Source organism: Microtus oregoni, unplaced genomic scaffold, assembly GCF_018167655.1.
Source record: "Microtus oregoni isolate MIOR12 unplaced genomic scaffold, Mior012 000012F_ref0000307, whole genome shotgun sequence".
Classification (NCBI taxonomy): Eukaryota; Metazoa; Chordata; class Mammalia; order Rodentia; family Cricetidae; genus Microtus; species Microtus oregoni.
Window position 1 is genome coordinate 42,210,469 of NW_024543071.1, and position 22,575 is coordinate 42,233,043.

The 22,575-nt window shown below is 40.1% G+C and overlaps 1 pseudogene; it reads left to right on the plus strand.

The window, feature by feature from the left end:
- Nucleotides 1-3,938: 3,938 nt before the first annotated feature.
- LOC121454719 lies at nt 3,939-11,657 on the plus strand (annotated as a pseudogene).
- The last annotated feature ends 10,918 nt before the right edge of the window (nt 11,658-22,575 follow it).

A 22,575-nucleotide genomic window follows, 5' to 3' on the forward strand; every position in this document is an offset into this window, starting at 1 on the left:
TTTAATTAGTGTGCAAAGTATTAGATTTCAGCTGTGTTGTGGTGGTGCACGCCTTTAATTCCAGCACTCAGGAGGCAGAGGCAGGTGGATCTCTGTGAGTTTGAAGCCAGCCTGGTCTATAGAGCAAGTGTCAGGACAGCCAGGGCTACACAGAGAAAGCCTGTCCCAAAACAAAACAAACGTAAAGTATTCGATGTCATCATGACATTTCCAAACAATATAATGTCTCCCCACACACCCTTGTACCATTCCTCCAGCCTCCTTTCCCCTTGCAAATCACGTGTGTCCTTGGCCTCCGCCACTCAGCACCTCCCCACTTTCGTGGCCTTTCTGTTTCTCAGCTTTTCCTACACTCTCACTCATTTACATACATAGCTGTCTTTTGTGTTTCTGAGTCTGTGCCCTTATTGAACATGATACTTTGCAATTCTATCAGTTTTCTTTCAAGTTTCATAATCCCATATTTTCTTTATAGCAATCCGTTGTGTACATACAGCGTTTTCATTATCTATTCATCTTTGATGGACATCCAGGCTGCTCCCATTTCCTTACCATTGTGAACAAGGAAATCATAAATATGGATATGAAAGTGTCTCTGTGGTAGGATATGGAAGTATCGTACATTTTCAAACACAGTTTGGTCCTTTTGGGTAGCTAGCAAAGATCTAGGCCCAGAATCCAAGCACATAATTTTTTCTCCTATGTATTCATAATTCAATAATTCATTATAAAATCCTTGGCCCTGAAATCTCAAATAGCAAGTGTTCTCATGGTTCTTTTACTCTTGTTCCTGATTTTCAAACCTTTTTTATCAAGCTTATATTGCAAACAATCTGGCAGGCTGGTAATAGTAAAAACTAGCCTTGGAGACGGAACATTCCAGAACGCGTGTTTCCCAGAGTTTCCTAAGGCCAGAACGGACTTCAGAAGGTATGTGGGCCTGCCTACTCTATGGCATGGCTAATGTGCACAGGCTAACGACAGGGCAGGCTTCAAACGCAAGCACACCCTGTACCTCTCCCCAAAGCTCTCAGGTTCAAACACATTAGCATTCAGCATGACATTTCTGAAGCACACAGACCTTCCTGACTTTGGGAGCCTTAATAAAGAACTTCAAGGATTGAAGCAAAATGATTAAATGCTGTGGTGGCTAGCTTCAGCTGTCAACTTGATGCCACCTAGAATCACGTGAGAAAAGATAATGGTTCAATGGATTGTGACTGGCCAGTGGACATGCCCTTGAGGAATTTTCCTTGGATGGGTTCACTGAACTAGGAAGACCCACCCTGAACGCAGATGGTACCATTTCCTGGGCTGGGCTCTGGACTGTATAAGAATAGACAAAACTAGTTGAGTACCCGGCAAGCTAGCAAACAAGGACCCATGTGTTTATTCTCTCTTGACTGATGCTCTAAGTCCCTGCCTCGACTTCCCCACAACTGTGGACTGTAACCTAGACATACAGCCTCTCTGCCCTAAATAGCTCTTTGTCAGCAGATTTTACCGCAGCCACAGAAATGAAACTAGAACCGAAGTAAAGAAGTGGAGCCTAGGATTAGTTCTTGCTGTAATGTGGGATTGTACTAGCTAGCCTCTGAAGGTCACTGTGCTAATGTAGGTGTATACTAGCCAGCCTCTGAAGGTCACTGTGCTAATGTAGGTGTGTACTAGCCAGCCTCTGAAGGTCACTGTGCTAATGTAGGTGTGTACTAGCTAGCCTCTGAAGGTCACTGTGCTAATGTAGGTGTGTACTAGCTAGCCTCTGAAGGTCACTGTGCTAATGTAGGTGTGTACTAGCTAGCCTCTGAAGGTCACTGTGCTAATGTAGGTGTGTATTAGCTAGCCTCTGAAGGTCACTGTGCTAATGGCTCAGATTCTAGCACATCAGCACACTGAAAGGTGCTGGAATCTTTGCAGGGTAAGGCCCAGAGGGAGGAAGGTAAGTCACTAAAGGCAGGCGCCTGAAGGGGATTGTGGGATCCTGGGTTTTGTTTTCTGTTTCCCATTGCTCCCTGGCTCAAGTAGTAAGTGGCTGTACCTTCAGAATACATCCTACCACAGTGTGCTGCTTTGTGAGAATCTCAGAGCCATGAGGGCTAGCTACCTGCACTAGAACCTCCAAAGCTGTGGACCAAATCTCTCTCTCTCTCTCTCTCTCTCTCTCTCTCTCTCTCTCTCTCTCTCTCCCTGCCCCTCCAAGTATTAAGACAGTCTCTGTGAATTAGCCTAAACTGGCCTGGAAATTAGTATATACCACAGCAGACCTTGAATTCACAGTCTTCCTGCCTCTGTAATCCCGGGATTGCAGACGTGTGCCACCACACACAGCATTAACCTTTTCCTGTCTAAGCTAATTATCAGAGGCATTCCTCTTACAGTGACACAGCACTTAAAACAACATTGCTCTCTGTCATCAGGTGGGACCACCCTACCTGAGACCAACTCAGGATTCATACCTGCCTTTCTGTGAGTCTCTGTCCTAGTCACTTTGGCCCTTGTCAGTCATGTAACCATAAAGAACAAGAAACACCTAGAACAATACATAACCAAAAACTTGCACTTCAAACGGTGCAGTAACTTAGCAAATGACTTGTGTGGTTCTCCCTCTAGCACCGTGATTCTGGGCCTGTGGGTCATCACTTCTTTGGTGGTCGGAATGGCCCTTTCACAGGGGTAAACAAAGGGAAACACAGATTTTTATATGACTATTCCTAACTGTAGCAAGATTATAGTTATGAAGCAGAAACAAAAACAACTTTATGGTTGTGGGTCACCACAGCACGAGGGACTGCACTAAGGGAAGGTTGAGAACCACGGTGGTAGCACATATTCACCAGAGACCTAAGCCCACCAGTGAAAGCTGCTACGCTGGCACTCTAGAAGATTCTCTTCAACTCAGCAATTGTTGACTAAACTGTTGGCTCAAGAAGTTCCTGGGGCTGCAGCTTCCGGACACGTGACTGGTTAAAGCGGTCTTGGAAATAGAGACTCTGAGGGATGTGAAGCCTGGGTCCACATACTGTCTTCCAGGAGATGCTCCCCGGAGCGCCTGAAATACGTGGCCTCTTCCCTGTAATCAGAGAGCTTGGCCGACACCCCTCAAGTGTTTTTCTGAAGGGGAAGAGCATCTTAGTGGAGCCTTTTAAGGATAGCTTGCTCATTAAAAATTGATGTAGCACTTTAAAGTTTAATATTTAAACAAAATGCTTAGTGTTTACTGGTATTGCACATTTTCATAGGTTTAAAAAGTTGGGGGAAACTTTAGGGCTGGGGAAGTACCAAGACCACTTTAATATTTAAGGTATATGTTCCTAAAAAGTCAATTCAGATTCTTTGGCCTTTGTCTATTCTATATAATGGTTTTTCCTCAGCCTGCAGACAATATTTAAGTTGGGAAGGCTGCCTGCACTCCCTTCCAGTAGCCATGGGTATTGGATGAATCCCAGTTCTCTGCTTCTACGCTAGCCATTCCCAACCTTTATCTCCACAAAACCTTAGGGGGTTGCCATTAACTGTAAATGATAGTAAAAAAAAAATTCAATTATTTTAAAAATTCATGCACATTAAACAAAGTTGTTTGGGATGGCGGAATAAAATGTACACAGCAAAACAGAACTGACCATATCATCAAAGTGAGGGCATATAATAGACAAGAGAGAGGAAGGGGGTGGCGGGAGAGAAGGAGGAAAACAACCTGCCGTTAGTTAACTAGCTTGGCTAGAGAGTCAAGGGGCGTTGCAGGAGCAGAACACCATGTGTGAACTAAAATGTGACGTGGCAAACTGCATGAGCTACACACATGTGTCATGACTCTAGGTGTCAAATACATCAGGGCAGAATGCTGGACACTGCAGGGCTGTTAGCTTTTGAGGAGCAGTTAGGACTCCAGCTGTTAGACAGCAAAGACACCGGAGCCTACCAGGAGATGTGGCTGAGATATGGCACTCACCGGAGCCTGTCAGGCGACAGCTGAGGTGTATCTTGGTCAAAGACCTGGAAACCTGTTCTTGATTCCACAGCCAGCCTACTCAGCTCCAAACTGCACTTCATTTCCCAACAGAGATCGTGATGACCAGAACACAGTAGGGACTTTGCTGTAACAGTGAAGCCACCGCATTTAAAGCTAGTGTGAGGTCCCCTGCAAGGCAGTGACTGTCTCATCTACTTCATAAGAAAACACTGTCTGACTGAGTAGATGATGTTTATGTCTGTAAACTTCATTTGTAATTATCAGTTTCCTACTCTAAATGAAAAAAAATCCAAATAAATAAATAAATAAAATTCACCAACAGATGAAAATGTATGTCTTCAGTAAGTATGTCTTCAGGAGAATCTGAGAGCAGCTGCAGCAGCCTTCACCACCCTGGCTCATCCACTCCAATCCATCCACCATAACTGATTTAATATGAGCTTATAATTAGTACTGTTGATTACTATCTGGTGCCAGATATCCCAAATGCCCCACCTTCATGTTAATTAATCTTGAAAACTTTCCAAGCTTTCCCCTGCCCTGCCTGCCTCTGTTTCCTGCATCGGTGCACACATAGTACTTTATTCAAACAAATCGAACAACTGCAGCATCACTAGGTCTTGCACACAGTTGGTACTCAGTAAATGTTTGTTTATTCAAATCACTGCTCCTTCATCACAGTGATTCTCATTAGGATGGAAAACTCACAGCCCAGATTGAGGCTTGGGTCACTAACTGGCAATTGACTCTAGGGCAACTTGTGTTCAAATTGCCGGTGAAGACTAATCTCTACAAAACTCAAGGAATCATCGCGGATAAATTTCTGGTAGACCCTAAGACATGAAACTCTACACCAATAAGGGTGTACTCATACATCACTGATTTGAATGAAAGGAGGGGAAACCAAAGAGACACCAGGAGAGAGTCTATTAAACTGAGGCAGAAGGACTGGCAAGCATAAGTTTCTTCTAATATTTTACACGAGGCTTGTTTTATGGAAATATTTGTGGGGTATATTTGGAAAACAATGGAGCAAATATGACTTTCAACAAAAGTACAGTAGACAGTTCTTTGCATGTGTGGCCCCTTCCTCATTCTGACCTGTCTTTCAAGAAATCCCAAAGCTTAATAAATACAACATTCTGTATTCTAAGAACCCCTTCCCAAAATGAATGATTTCTTCCAGGAGCCTTTGAGCATAAGTGACTGAGAGCTGTCACTAACGGTGGTGCTGAAGGGACAGAGGCGCTGGCAAACAGCAAGGACAGTTAAGGATCAGAAGGAGCAAAGTCCAAATGTCTAGTCTGAAACGTCATCTGTTTCGCCCAGCTATGCAAGCCTTACAGCTTTTATTCACACACGCAACTCTCCAAGCTCTCAAAGCCTAGTTCTCTATCAAGCCACCTTCTCTGCTTTATCTGGAACACCCCCAGATGAGTTCTTGTCCCCTCCCTCAATCCCTCTTCACACTCTTCCCTTACTGAGACGATACAGTCTCAAAACTCTGAACTCAAGGCTAATCATTACTTCCTAAAACAAATATTTATCAAATGCCTACAAGAGAAGATATATTGTAATTTAAAGGAGATAATCTGGCATTCATTGGAAATTTTATTGTATGTAGATGTATGTAAAAAATTTAAATGCCCACACCTTAAAAAGTAAGCAAATGTTTTTTAAAAAGTAAATAAATGCCTACACCTTTAAAAGTAAACAAAAATTTAAAATTTTCTTTAAGAATTTAAAAAGTAAACAAAAATTTAAAATCAACAGAACCAGAAAGATATTGCAAAAAATACAAGAAGTTGACATTTCTAAGTACTATATATACATATAGGTATATATGCTACTATATGTTTATATGATAAATACTATATATCTAGTAAATACTATAATCTATGTAAAATAAATAGAACCTGTGAATAGGAATTCACTGGTATGTAATATATATCTTAGTCAATCGTCTTTTACCATAACCAAGGTAAGTCTTACAAAGGAAAGCATTTAATGGGTAATTGCTTACAGGTTCAGAGATTTAGTTCCTTATCATCATGGTGGGTAGCCTGGTGGCAAACAGGCAGAGAAGTATCTCAGATCCACATTCAGCAGGAAAGAGATAAATACTGGATCTGGCTTGAGCATTTGAAACCTCAGAATCCACCCCCAGTGATATACTTATTCCAACAAGGTCACACCTAATCCAACTAGGCCACACCTCCTAATCGTGCCACTCCCTGGTGGCCAAGCCTTCAAACCTACTAGCCTAAGGGGGCCATTCCTACTCAAATCACCACACTATATTACAGAATGTACTGGTTAGGATTCTTTGTCTACTTAATATAAGTTAGACACAAGAGATAAAGAAAAAGAGAGAGATAAACAGTTAGACAGAGACACAGAGAGAAACAGACACACAGAAAGAGGATTTATTAGAATGATTTATAGGCTATTGTTAAACTAATCCGACAATAGCTTTCTATGAATGGAAATTTCAACAATCCAGTAGTTTCTCAGTCTATGAGGACAGATGTCTCAGCTGGTCTTCAGTATATGCTGGAATCCTGAAGAAGAAGAAGGTTCTAATGCCAGTAGTTCTGGGACTTGCTAGCATGGCAGGAGCAAGCAGGCAAAAAGCAAAAGCTTTCTTTTTCCATTTCCCTAAAATGGCTTCCAGCAGAAGGTGTAGCTCAGGTTGGAGGTGGATTTTCTCAGTTCAAAAGATCCAGATTAAAGGTGTGTCTTCCTACCTCAAAGATCTGGATGAGAAGTAGATCTTTCCTCTTCAAATTGCTCAAAAATCCACCACAGGCATGCCCCTCCATTCTTGGATTGTAGTTAATTGCAGTTGTAGTCAAGCTGACAACCAAGGCTAGCCATTACACAGGCCTATGAGGCATTTTCTTGATGAACAATTGGTGCAGGAATTGAAGGTAGTGCCGCCTCTGAGCAGGAGGTCCTGGGTTGTGTGTAAAAGCAAGCAAAGTGAACCATGGGGAGAGAGCCAGTAGCAGTGTTCTTCCATGGTCTCTTCTTCAGCTCCCCCTCCACGTTTCTGCTTGAGATCCTGTCTTCCCTGGATGATGGTGTCTAACCTGTAAACCTAATAATCCCTTTTCTCCCCAAGTTGATTTTGAACATGGTATTTATCACAGCAGTAGAAATCAAACTGATGCATTGGCTTAACAGTGGAGAGACAGGGGAAGACAGTGAACATCAGCTTCTGTTCTCCACGGGTACACTCACATGTAACAGGGCCCCAGACTCCATGATGGAAGTACCATTCAGGGTAAAACTCAGCACTTAGACAGTACCCCCAGCTAAAATGAAGACAAAGACCTAATCCATCAAAGTCCATAATGCTGGGGAAGTCTCTAAATGTACTAACCTTACTTATTGTGAATGGAGACCTGCACTTATGCTTCCTGAAGGATATATTAACTAAATAAACAAGAAGTTCATGGTAAACAACTTCCAAAACTCTAGAAGTGACAGAGACATCTTGCTGCCTGGACCATCACTCAAAGTTCTTCAGTACCGTTGGAGCATCCATCTTCAGCCTACTGCAGGCCCATAATATCTGACAGACCTTTTCATGAAGCAGGAAATTTGAAAGTCTGTTTCACCTGTATTGGCAATTTGCCAGTCACTTTCTTCTGTATCTTGCAGAATGTCTTGCTGACTCTTTAATGAAGCAGGAACCCTGAAGGACTGTCTCACCTTCTTTAGGCAAGTTCAGCAGTTATTTTTTTATGAGTCCTGCATGTTAGTTTATACAGCATACCACCAAGCAGTCCAAACAAGAGCAGTTTCTTGCCCAAATGACTAGCCTAATCACATTGAAGGCAAATTCTACAATGAATTTCTTCAATGACCATAAACCTTTCTGAAGTAATTGGTGCTGACAGAAGCAGACATGTCTCACCGTCAAGAAAAGTCTAAGTTCTTAAAGCCTTTCAAATGCCATATTCTGTAGGTCTTTGAAATGTTTGGAGAATACTTATCCATCTGAAATATATCTCTGTACGTCTAGAAAACCTAGCTAACATGACTACAAGTTTGACTATTATAACTGTCTATCTGTTAATCCATAAATTTTTATTATACATTGCACTTTTAAATGAACTGTATAAATATAATACCTAAAACAAGATTAGAAATATATATATAACAAATTTGACCTTAAATTTATACTAATAGACCAAGATCCATACCAACACATCCTCAGACTCAAATTTTGAAATCAAGATAACCCTTAAAATTTATATGTTGGTTTACCTTAGAAGTCTCCAGAATCAAATGTCTCTCTGTAGTCAAAAAAATTAAAGAAAACACAAAAATAAATACATAGTCCAGATTCTCTGTGATTCTCCACTTTTATATGCCTTTTTTTTACTCTATTATTTTTTAATATTTATCATCTTTACTCCTTTAAACTATGACTGTCTGTACTTTTATATTGCTTTTTCTGTCTCTTTAAAGACTTTGTTTTATTTTTTTAACTGCCTATACCCATTTTCTTTTTTTCTTAAGCATACATACATGTCTTAAGCACACTGTGTCTCATTTAGAGGTCTTTTATGTCTGAATCTGTCCTATTGTTTATCTGAATTCCTTTTCTAAAAAGGACATTTTAAAATGGTAAGCAGTGTGGTCACAGCAGCCCTGGATGCTGACTCTGCCTCTCTCTTGGCTTTTTAATATGGTGGACATTCGTTTACCGCCAGCTCTGGGACCTCCCATGGAAGCCATGCTTATCACCTCAACACTGGAAAGTTATTGGCACATGCTACCCACCACGTAACTTGCAGCATGCTCCAAAAGAGCCATAGCCATTCATTCCACCAGGACAAAACAGGAAGATGTCTCTTAAAGGAAGCACGGGTTTGGGGGCTAATGCTGAGTCGGGAAGCCTTCTCTTAAAGGAATCGTGCTTCTGCTTGTTGCCAAACAGAGTCTATCTGAAAATATGCCGCTCCCAAGAAGCTGTGCTTTGCTCCCATTTTTGAGGGTATAGAAGCCCTCTTTTTTTTCTTTTTTTCTTTTTTTAAGCTTTCTTAGATCTTATATAGATCCATGGCAGACAGTGGGTGCTATTTTATAATTGGAGCCTGCTTGTTTGTTTTCCAGCTGCCCAGACCCAAATAATCACACAGAAACTTTATTAATTACAACACTGTTTGACCAATGGCTCAAGCATATTTCTAGCTGGTGCTTAAATCTTAAATTAATCCATTTCTATTAATCTGTGTATTTCCATGAGACTATGGCCTACTGGTAAGGTTCTGGCATTTTCCTTTGGCAGCTAAATGGTGTCTCCTAGACTCTATCTACTCTCTATATATATTTCTGTTTAGATTTCCCACCAGGATATATTCTGCCCTGCCATAGGCCAAAGTAGCTTCTTTTTTTCAAAATTTATTTATTTATTATGTGAAAGCAAAAGTCGCAAACAATGCCACACCAGTTTGGAATTATGATTAATAGGGTGATATTTATTTAAAGGGGAAAAAACTTACAGATAACCGTCCCACACAATAGCCCTCTGAGCAATCAGGAAGGAGTCTAGTCACTGGAAACGAAGAGGAAGCGAAGAGAGCGAGAAGGGAAGTAGCCGCTTTTTTAAAGGGAGAGAGACCACGCCCCAATGGGCTGGTATCTCAGTGGCTATAGGCTGGAGGAGCGGAAGGACCTCCCGCAACAATTATGTGTACAACATTCTGCCTTCATGTATGCCCACATGCCAGAGGAGGGCACCAGATCTCATTACAGATGGTTGTGAGCCACCATGTGGTTGCTGGGAATTGAACTCAGGACTTCCGGAAGAGCAGCCAGTGCTCTTAACCACTGAGCCATCTCTCCAGCCCCATTTGAGAATATCTACACTTGCCTTTACTTGCTCTTTTCTGAATTTTCCATATCTGTACAGCTCCTTTAGATACTACCAAAGACAAACCAATCTTGCACACACACACACAAACACACATACTCACATGTGTGTGTACACACACACACACACGTGTATGTGTGTTTTCACATTCAGTTCACCTTATCTCCAGACTCTAAGGTCTTGAGAGGTTCTCCAATACCATCCTATTCTTCATACTACTTTCTCTCACTTTATAGCTCAGTGGCAGTCATCACAACTGACCTTCACAACTATCCTTAAAGAAAGTACTGATGTTCACATTTAACATAAGAAAACCCAGAAGAACAGAAGCAACGTGACCAACTCAAGACCACTCAAGATTACACAGGCAATAACTGAGCCAACCTGAATTAGGAATCAGGCACTCTTATTTTAGAGTGTCCATGTTTAGTTGAAGCAAATTATTCCAAACAATACTTACCATGTGATCAGGTTGCTCATCAGAAACCCCACTTCTGGTACAAATTTCTTCCCTAGTTTCATTTGTGTTATTATGATAAACTGTCTTGACAAAAGCACATTAGGAAGAGTTTATTTTTGCTCACAGTTCTAGGTTAGTGAAAGCAAACAGCCAATTCCTGGCGAGGTGGTGTCTGTGGTCCACCCTCTTTATCTTCAAGCTGAGTCATACGGCAACAATTCTGATATTGAGATGGCTTGGGCCGTTCAAGTAATGCAGCATGCTGAAGTCTATTACAAACTGAGTTTATCAGTTGACCCAGTTCCTGAAACTCATCAAAGTAGGTGACCAAATCTACTCTGAGTTTCATGAAAATTTTGAGAAGAAGCTTGGGGTAGATGTGTTGAATCTAGAAGAACTCAAATCAGAATCAGTTAAAGCAAAGTGCAAACCCTTCTGTTTAAATTTGAAGGGGCTATGGTACTTTATTGTGACTGGATTGCTGCTCCCAGGGCTACCCTGAGGACAACACCATCTTTGCACCCAGGATTCATTTTTTTGCCATTGAAATTGCTCAGAACCAGGAAAACTATACCAAAGCATTTTCTACCAGTGTTCAGGTCAAAGAAAGATAGAAAAGAGCTGGCAGTAAAGAAGAAAAAGCTGAGAAAGAGTTAGTTCAGGGGGCTGGAGAGATGGCTCAGAGGTTAATAGCATTGCCTGCTCTTCCAAAGGTCCTGAGTTCAATTCCCAGCAACCACATGGTGGCTCACAACCATCTGTAATGGGCTCTGGTGCCCTCTTCTGGCCTGCAGGCATACACACAGACAGAATATTGTATACATAATAAATGAATAAAAAAAAGAATGTTAAAATAATAATAATAATAAAAAGAGTTAGTTCATTGTGGAGGAGAAAAGAGGAAGGAGTCAGCAGAGGGGAGAAGTAGAAAACGACCCAGGAAGAAGAAGAAGAAAGTCAAGAAATGTGACTCAGCTGAACCCTCAAGTATCCATCCGGACCTACTTGCACAGACCCCTTTGGTTCGCTCTTGTGCAAACGGAAGACACAGAAAGATATCTTTGTAGCTACTGAGAGAAGCTATTCTGGGCATAATAGCTTAAGCACATTTAGTAGAGTCTCTTAGTTTATTGTTGCTTGATATCCTGTTTTTTGGCTGTAGCTGTTGTTGAAGTAAGGCATTTTATAAATAGATTCCTTTAAGGTTTGTATTATTTATGACTAACTTTTAAAAATATTTACATTTATTTGAAACTTCAAAAAATTTCAAGTATATAATCTCATCACCATATCTCATATAAAACTCTTTATCTTTCAGTTCTTCCCACTGTTCTCAGTAATGAAGTTCTTTTAACCTGTTAATTTATACATGGTATTGGGATTAGAATTCCATATATGGGAATTGACACCCAGGCCTATTGGTTCACACCTGTAATTCCAGCACCTGGGAGGATGAGGTAAGTGAATTGCATGGTTTTGAGGCCACCCTAAGCTTTACAATGAGAGTTTGTCTCAAAAAATAATCAGTTTAAAACACAAAAAACAACTCATACTATTTTCTGATAATGGCATGTTCAAAAATATTTTATCTTTGCAAGTTATATAAACTATTTCTGATGGCTACAATTAATTTTGCTTTGTTCTATATTTCTTTAAAAGAAAAACCTAACAGCTTTAGATGATAAACACTGAGTGTTTAATCATTTTCAAAGTTATGTTTGAGTGTGAGTTCATCTATTTCCTTATAAGCTTGCACAAGCATGTCTTAATTGTCTGTGCTCTCAAAGAAAGGGAGGAAGAGAGAAAAGGAAGGAGAGAGGAGGGAAGGAGAGAAGGAAGTCCCAGCTGCCCAACCCCAAAATAATCACACAGAAACTGCATTAATTAAATCACTGCTTGGCCCATTAGCTCTAGATTCTAACTCTTACATTAATTTAACCCATTTATATTAATCTGTATATTGCCATGTGGTTGTGGCTTACTAGGTAAAATTCCCAGCATCTGTCTCCGGTGGCTCCATGGTATCTCTCTGACTCCACCCTTCTTCCTCCCAGCATTCAGCCTAGCTTTCCCTGCCTACCTAAGTTCTGCCTTGCTATAGGTCCAAAGCAGTTTCTTTATTTATTAATGATAATCACAACACACAGAGGGGACCTTTTCTGTTTGAATAAAAAAGAAAGCTTTAACTTTAACATAGTAAAATTACATATAACAAAACAGGTATCAAACAAAAATTACAGTTACAATATTTATATCTTCTTTATCTTTTATCATAACTAAGGAAAACTATAACTATAAATTCTTCAATTCTATCAAAGACTCCAGAAGGATATATTACCTAAGTAAACAGAAAGTACATTGTAAGCAACTTCCAAAACTCTAGAATTGACGGAGACATCTCACTGCCTGGAAGTCACCCAAAGTTTTTTTGTATTGTTGGGGCATCCATCTTCATCCTACAGGCCCATAGTATCTGGCAAACTTTTCCATGAAGCAGGAAATTTCAAAGAGAGATTTGCCTATATTGGCAATTTGTCAGTCACTTTCTTCTGTATCCTGCAGAATGTCTAGTAGAGTCTTTCATGAAGCAGGAACCCTGAAAGACCATCTCACCTTTAGGCAAGTTCAGCCATCATTTCTCTGAGGGTCCTGCATGTCTAGTTAAGCAGTCCAGGCAAGAGCAGTTTCTTGTCCAAATGTTTAACCAACTCCAAAAGGAGCCTCTTAAATGCCCATCATCTTCCTGATGCTGCCAGGAGCAGATGTGTCTCACTGTCATGAAAAGTCTTAAGTTCTTCAACATTTTAAATGCTATATTCTGAAGGTCTCTGAAAGATTTGAAGAATACCTATCTAACTGAAATATATCTCTATACACCTAGAAAATCTAACTAACATGACCACAAGCTTGACTATTATCTTAATTATATATTACATTTTTAAATGAACTACACAATCAAGAGCAGAAATAAATATATATTACAAGATTGACCTTAAATTTGTATCAATAAACCAAGATCCATACCAATGCAAATTATTCATATCTGTGTCAGAGAGGGAAGTCTACAATCTCACCTAATCAAAGAAATCCATTTACAAACTCATTTTCCAGTCACAGAGGTCACACCTGGCCCACCACAAGACCCTTGAGCTCACAGGGTCCTGGGGCCACTGGAAAGTCAGTGTTTCAGACACTTTCAAGTTGCTGACTGGGCCCAACTAATCTGTTTACTCCTGCCCCCCTCTTCTAGTTCCACAGCTCAGTGACCAACCCCTAACACTATGTGGGCCTCAAAAGGCAGCAAACTGGGACCCAAGCCTTAGTGGTGAAAAAAACTTGTCGCAGAGTGAGTAGCAGACAAACTATGTGATCAGTCATCCCACTATGCCACCCAGCCTTCACAAGTACAAGGTACCCTAGCTCTTGGTGACATGCTTCATTGTGAGCTGGCTTATTTCAAAATGCATACTCTATTATAACATGCACATAATTGTAGAAATTCTGGCAGTTATCTGAAAGGTTTTTATAAATGAGTCTGCAACCAACACTGATAGTAACAATACCCAGAACAAAAAAATCACCCCCAAAACATACTGAGCAAAACAAGCTGGACATCAAACAGAACAACTACTCAGCTCCCTTTCTGTGAAGCTCCAGAACCAGCTGAACCACTGTACCCTGACAGAAGCAAATCAGTGGTGGCCTGGGGCAAGAAGGTACCTTGGGGGTAATGGAAATGCTATAGATCTTGACCATGATGCACTGGCATACACTTTCATCAAAACTCTTCACACCATTTTACATGAATTGTGCCTCAATAAAGCTGCTGTTAAAAAAAAATATGTTAGGCAGACACTAAGTCCTAATCTGTTCTTTGAATCTGAACACACCTGTATACATTTAATGTATCTGAACGCTTTGCCTGCAAGCATGCTTGTGGATCAAATGCATGCCTGGTTCCTGCAGAGGCCAAAAATGGGCATAAAATTCCTGCAACTGGAGTTACAGAAGGTTATGAACAATTGTGCAGGTGTTGAGAACCTCACTTGGGTCCTCTGCAAGAGCCACAGGTGCTCTTAACCACTGAGGCATCACTCCAAAGACCCGGACACATCCCTTGAAAAAGAAAAAAGAAATACCAGAAAACAGCCCTCTTCTTATTTTAGTATTTAGCCACAAGCTTCCCCCCTCTTTTTTTTTTTCAGAAAAAGAGCAGCTTGGATCCAAAAGGTAGGGCTGGGGAGGGGAGTCATTACTTTCCTGTGTTCTTGCAAAATAGTTAAGTTCTACAGATACTACAGCAATGGGTGAAATAAAAGTGCATTGTGGGCAGAGAACTGAATGGGAAGTTCTTCCTCTCTAAGTCACATATCTGTGCACTTGTCCATGTTGAGATGAGGACCTGACTGCCTATGGCAAAGGGCCAGGCAAGAGTAACTGAATGTATCCTCCATTCCTTGCCCTATAGCCGGTGGACACCCTAGGTAGAGAGCTCTGTTGCTGGTCAGGACTGAAACCAAGAGCCTTGTTCCACTTTGATCTGGAGAACACACCTTTGGTACATCCTCCTGGGCTGCAGTGTGAACCAGCTGCCCCTGCCTCTCTGTAGAAATACCCAATCATGATGTCTGCTGTAGGGCACCATATGTGGAAACTACAGCCTACATGTGCAAAAAAAAACCCAATGTATATGACATTTACATTTAGCTAGCAATATTTTAAAGCACACAGGAGGATGTGAGAAGGCTATCTATCATTTTATATAAAGAATTGGTGCATTCATGGGTTATGGTATATGCACAAGTCTTAAAGTGAATCCCTTACAGATACTGAGAATACCAGGGAACCAATAACCCCAAGAGATATACTCTATGTTTCCAAAATTATTTGACCCCTAATACCATTTGGGAGGAATTCCTTTGGGACATGGGTAGTCCAGAGCGTTGGGTCACCTGAGTCAGATGAGGATTAAGATGAGGTACCTAAGAATGGACTCACAAGCTGATATGTAAGGTAAGACCAACACCTGACTCTACAGAGCACTTACTGTGTCCTAGACATTGTTATGATCTCTTTAATTCATCTAATCATTAGTGAGGCACAATATTACTTTACCCTCATTTTATCGATGAGAAATCTGAGGCAGAAAGGGATACAGTGGTTTGACCAAGATTAATGAAGGGACAAAGCCAGAAAGCAAACTTGGCTGTCTACCTGCAGCACTCAAACCTCCGGGAGCACTGCCATGCCTTGGCACACTGTAGAAGGAAATTAATACACGTGACTTGAATACTCATCCCCCAAGCCCACCAAATTCATATGCTATGATCCAACTCCAGAGATGTAAGACAGTGTGGGGGTGATTAAATTAAAGGATGAAGTTTTCGTGAGTGAGATTAGGGTCCATAAGTGACCTCATCCACATAAGGGACGTCTCCCACTACATGAGGACAGAACGGGATGGCACCATTTCTTAGTGAAAAGCAGGCCTTCATCAGTGCCTTAACTTGGGTTTTTTGCTTCCAGAACCCAGAGAAATAAATAGTATGTTTATGATCATTAAATAGAGCCAGCAATCCAAATTGATTAAAACCTGTATGTTAAGCCCTCATTCAGAGTGGGTCCGTGGATCAGCCAAATCAGCATCACCTGGGAGTTTACTCAGACTGTGGAGCCTCTCCCAATCCTGTTGCTCTCAAACCAACATTTTAGCAAGATCTTCAGGTGATCCATCAACAGTGTAGACCAGAGCTCCAAACGACAAAGCCTTAAGTTTATCTTGTTTTGCTTTGATTAAATCCCATATAACTTTGGTGTTTGGTGAAAGTCGAGAACTCTGAGTATGAAAATGTGCACAGGAGTTTGAAGATATCACAGACTTTTGTTTAAAAACTTTTCTGTAGAAGGTTTTAAGGTGCTGGGAGCCAGTCTTTAGGGTTCTCATGCTTTCTTACATTTAATCTTTTAAAGTATTGGTAAACTTGAAAAGGTTAGTAAGCCACCCTAGTCATAGCAAGGAAGAATGATAGAGAATTAACCTCAGCATTCTGCTGCCAGGGTCCTCTGTAACCAAGCTGTTCAGGGTGACCAGCTACGGCAATTCTGAGGTGCACCCTGGTGGATCTCTCCAAGAAGATCGTCCCTTGTAACTACAATGTATTCTGATGCAGTGGTATGGACGGGCCACTCTCAAGAGAGGAAAGGGGCCTAGCTGGATCCTAGCAGTCTGTGCAATGAGAGATGTCACTCCCAGAGGACCCAGATATCTACTTGGTTTCTTCCACCCTGCACAGTTTCAAGTAGCGTGTCAACCCAACACTGCCACCTGTCACATTCTCTACTTAAATGACGTGGGCAAGAAGATTTCATTGTGTGGACCAAGCGATGCACTGACCATAGCTTCTTGGTTCTCTGTATTGAAAGGAGCCAGGTGAGGCCGATTGATGAGGCCTGCCTGCCCCCCAGTGGCACGGGGGAGCAGTAGTAGGATGTATCACTGTTCAAGTCTCTCAGACTTCTAATCCTTTATCTAACAGGCCCTTACTGGACAAGAAGCACCTTTGCCTAAGGACAGACAAATTCAAACTATCTGGTGCATGGAGAACTATGAAAGAGTGTGTACAACTTGAACACTGAATGTATTGTGTATTTACTTATTCATGTGTGTGTGTGTGTGTGTGTGTGTGTGTGTGTGTGTGTGTGAGTGTGTGTGTGCTGGTTTATGTTCTCGACAATCTAACATATCCATCATGACCTTGAACTACTGATCTTCCTGACTCTCTCTCCAAAGTGCAGAGACTACAGGTATATACCACTACATTCAACTAACATCGTTATTTCCAGTTCAAGCATTTCACATGTATACATAAGCCATTTTCAGATTTTATCTTTGGCTTCTGTTTTTAGATGCCAAGAGAAATTCTTCAATTCTTTTCTAAGACACTCACTAGCATAAAGTCAGGGTTTGGGGTATGTCATTTTGCTTTTCGGGCTCCAGTCTTTTGGAACACCCTATGGAGGTTGGTTTTTATGCTACTGTCTTTAAAATAACAGTCTTCTAAAGAAATATAACAATAACTTCTTTGTAAGCAATTTTCCTGGTTTAAATAAAATGATTTTTTTTCCAGCTGGGTTTAATGGTGCAGGACTATAATTTCCCTATTTAGGCTAAAACAGGAGGACTGCCCGCCTGAACTACAAAGTAAGCCCAAGACCAGCCAAGTCAAGTTAGTCTGGAAACAAAAAGTAAAGAGGGGGAGGGTTAAAGTTATAACCCGGTGGTAAAGTGCTTTCTTAGCATGTACAAGACCCTAAGTTCAGTCCTCAGTCCTGACAAAATCAGCTTTCCTAGCCAAAGCAATTTCTCCTGGAAAATTCATTTCTGTAATTCTAAGCATTTGGATTTGTTCTCACAGAAATAATCCTTGTCTTTTTCTTTCCACACCATTATCAAGATATGCACTATTTAACCAAACCATGTAGCTACAGGAACAAGTGCAATCAGAACGGAGAAATTTGGGGACAAACACAAGTAATCATTGACTAATCTATGACTCAGGCAGCTGCAGGAGGTAGGAGTCATCATGAGTCACCGAGAATCTGAGAGCTTTAGTCATCCTGGTGAATCAGACAAATAATGACCAGCCGACAGAGATGCGTTTTGTTTTGTTTTGTTTTAGTTTACTAGTATACTTCATATATTTGTGTGAATTTGTGCAAGTTTCTGTGTGCAACATATGTGCATACGCCCATGGAGGCCAAACCCAGGTCTTCAGAAGAGCATTAAGTGCTCTTAATTGCTGAGCTATCTCTCTCTATCCTTAAAGAGGAAGGTTTTTGTTAAAGCACATCTGGTCACATCCTCTCTCTTGAAATGTATTTATTTGGTTTCTAAGATTGGGGGATATTGAGTCCAGTCTGAAGAGTCTACCTGACCCAAGTATGCATGCACCACATCCAACCTCCAGGCCTGGCACAGGTCACAGACCCTGTGTGCCAGCCTAGTCTATTAAGTCCTTCCAACCCTAGCTAGCTTACACCACACCTAACATCTCAGCTATCCCAAGTTGCTCATCCTGAGCTCTGGTCCAGTCTGGTATGTTCTTTGGACCCTAGTTCACCTGCACCAATCCCCAGACCTAGCCTAATCATACCCTTGTACACTGACCCAGTCTGATGACTCCCTCCAACCTTGCCTGACCACCCCATTCCCGACCCTCAGACTTAGCTTCTGCTGCCTGAGGGGCCAGCTGCCAGCAGCCCAGGGCTCATGCATACTATGACTATTTTTTATCTGAGGGGGTAAGAGGAAAAACCATCTTTCGATGGTTTCCTTCAGACTTTTCTTTATTCTTCTTTTGTATTTGTTATTTCTCGGGTGATTTCCTTCTTTTATTCTTGATGGGTTTTTTTTTTCTAACTCTATACTTATCCTCGATGTTTTCTTTCTCACTCATTTTAACTCTCTCATTCTTGATGTTTTTTTTTTCCAATTCATTTTAACTCTGTCTTTTTCCTTTCCCTTGCAGCTTATATACCCCAGCAAAATCTTTCAAGCAATATAAAAATTACAGTGTGGCTACATCATTTTTCAAGTGAATGATTACAATGAATACAAGTAAAAAACATGTTTTCCATATCACTTATATGATTAAATATTTTATCTATTACAGATAAAAAAACAAATTATCCCCCAGAACCCATGCACATTCATACACAAGCAACTTGTTATAGATTAACAGAGTGTAAGCAAGCAAGTTATTTTTTGCAGTTAGTTCTTTCACTGGCAGGCTGCATTTTACGGTTACAAAGAAGGGACCAATCACTTTATTGCTTATCTTGAAAGGTAATTTTATAAAGAACCTTAAAAGAATCACAAATCTAAACTTTTATACATGAAAAGCAATTAATCAGCTCTACTTTAAACCTTTAGGGTGCATACCCACTCATCGGTAGTTTTTATATCACAGGATGAAAGGCAAAAATGGATACATGGAATTAATCGCCACCTTTGGTCATCAGCCAATCCTAATAAGAAAGGCACGGCAGCTAATGATAATGGACTCCGTCATTGTTGTTCCTTGACCTTAAAAAGTTCCTCATTCTTCACTCAACTCTGTGTTTTTCTAAAATTTTAGACGTCTTCTTGGGTTTTTCAACTCGAAGCTATTTAATCAAAACATCTTAGTCTAACTTTAAGTTATTTTCAAAGCTTTGTTTCAGCTATGATGCACTCTGGAATCTGTGAACACATCTCCCAATATTAAGGTTAAAAGAATTTAAGCTAGCTGGACTACTGGGACTCAACTGTTTTCCTTGATCATTAACCTAAGCCATAGTCTATGTGGCTCCTCAATAGAAGCTCATGTGTTCTAGCTGTGTGACATTTCCTTGTTTTATTTTTGATCATCAAAACTCTATTTAAATTAACACTATTATTATCAATTAGACAGTACAGCTTAGAAAGAAATCATCTTCATAATAATCCACAGGTAAAAATGCCCAGTAGAATAAGATGTTTCCATGAGATAAACACACTATGTTACAGGCAGTGGGGATCTCCCCACACCCATTCACACCACGCCAGATATCAGAGAAAGATACCAGAAAAGGAGCAAACGTGAAGACACAGCAGAAGCAAAAGACATTCTAGAGTCTGTGGTCTTGGGGCCTCGCCTATCTGAGATTCACCCACTAGGGATTCACCTCCTGGGGGGTGTACACCTAAAACTTCAATTGTCACCTGCTGCTCCTCTGACATTGCCACCAGCACCTCGTCTTGAAAACACAGACTATATACCAGCCTAACCGTGTGAGTATCCAATTCCTTGGGCCCTCCATGTCGTCTCCACACTCAGAGACAGCTCAGATATGGTAGCTTGAATATCAACTCAAGTAGACTGGCCGTTTGTCGCCTTGCATGTTTTCTTGCTTGCTGGTGAATTCGTTTATTCCATTCCTTCGATCCAAAATTAACATTGAGTGTCTGAAGGACTGAGCTGCCAATTCCTCCTACCTAATCAGAAGTCAGCCAAGCTTAGGAAACAACAAAAACAAAACCAAACTTCTACTCAACAGTGGCAGCCTAGACTCTCACATCAGAGACACAACCAATGAAGGAAGTCTACATGGCCGAGTTCCATCACAGAAATACAAATGCTATGAATGGACAAGACAATGTGTCAGACACCCAAATCTACCACATCTGTGGAAAGTTCTCCAGTGAGAATTACTTAGATGAACCCCAGGACACAGAACCTAGAAGAGCAATCATAAAGTTCATCAAAGAATTCACAAAGTTTAAAGAAAACATAAACAAACATTTTAATGAGTTTAAAGCGAATAATAATGCCAGAATGACATCTGAGAAAACGCAAGCATATAGCTAAATAAAATGATGAAAACAGCACAACCAAAAAATTAATTTGGTAAAAAGATAGAAATACTGATGACAACTCAAACTGAAATGAAAAATTGGAAAATGCCATTATTGAATTTAAAAACACAGGGGAAATTTTTGGCAAGTAGAAGATAGAATCTAGAACTTGAAGATAGGGGAACTGAACAACTCAAGCAAATAATATGAAAAAAATTAAACACAGGAAAGAAACATGAAGGAACTGTGGGACACCATGAAAATATCAATTATTTGTATTGAATTATAGTCAAAGAAAAGATACAGAACACACCTTCAACAAAATCATAGAAGAAAATATCTACAAATTCATGAAAGATATATCTACACAGATATAAAAAGCACACAGAATTTGAAGTAAATTAGACAAGAACAGAAACTCCCCACAGCATATTAAGTTAAAACCTTAAATATACTGAACAAAGGGAGGGTACTAGATGCTGAAAAATAAAATACACAAGTCACTAAGAGAGGAAAACAAAACAGCAGTTGATTTCTCAGTAGAAAGTTAAATACCATAAGATCCTAGAGCAACGACTTCAAGATCTTCAGAAAGATCATAGATTCCAATCTACATGTTGTACCCAGCAAAATTATCTGCCATAGTTGATGAAAGAAAGACTTTTTTGTCATAAACATCCAAAAGAATTCATGTCCACCAAACCAGCTCTGTGGAGAACACTGAAAATAATACTTTAGAGTAGACTAAAGAGAGAAAGAAGCATATCCAAGAATATACAAAGAATCAGTAATCACTAAAACACAGGACTAAGAATAGAAATGGCATATTTAACATTTAACACAATGTTAAATATGAATGTTCTCAGCTCCTAAATAAAAAAACACAGCACAGTTGGAGGTATTAAGAAAAAATTCATCTTTCTGTTGTCTTCAGGCAACTTATTCTACCTTCAAAGATAGAAACCACCTTAAAGTTAAGGATGGAAAATGGTAATTCCAGAAAATAGGACAAGGAGGTAAGTAGGTGTCGCTAGCCTAATATCTGACAAAATGCACTTAAGTGAAAATAAGCCAGAATAGATAAAGAAGGGCACTTTATTCTAGTCATGGACAATGAACCAGAAAAACACTATAAGCCTGAACACACGCATGCCAAACTCTGACACCCTGAATTTCATAAAAAGCATAAGATTGGGCTTAGTGACACAGATTAACTCCAACTCAGTAATAGTGGGTGACCTCTTTATATCTTACTTTCTCTAATAGACAGGTCACTTGGACAAAAATAAACTAAAGCATCAGATTTAAATGCCATCATACATTAAATGGACCTAATAGATACCTACAGAATATTTGATCCAAACACCAAAAAAATATGCTTTATCCTCAGCAGCCCATGGGAAATTCTCTAAAATGGACCATATCCTGGGCCATGAAACAGATCTTAACAATTCAAAAAAAAAAAAATAACTTCAAATCTCCTGTCTGATCACAACACTACTAAATTGAAATCAACAGCAAATCAATTTCTAGTAATTATATAAACTCAATGAGATTAAATAGAATATTGCTGAATGATGAATGGGTCAAAGAAGAATCAAAGAAAGAAATCAAATTTTCCTTGAGTTAACTGAAATTGATAACCCAACCCAACATTGGAGGCACATTAAAAGCAGTTCTAACAGGGGAATTTATAGCTATAGGCATGCACATTAAACAACTAGAAACAGTACAGATAAATGACTGAATGATAGAACTCAGACTTTGGAAAACAAAACAATTGCGAATCCAGTCAATGACAGGGAATGATGAAAATCAGAACATAAATTAATGAAATAGAAACAAAGAAAACTACATAAAGAATCAACAAATTTAAGAGCTAG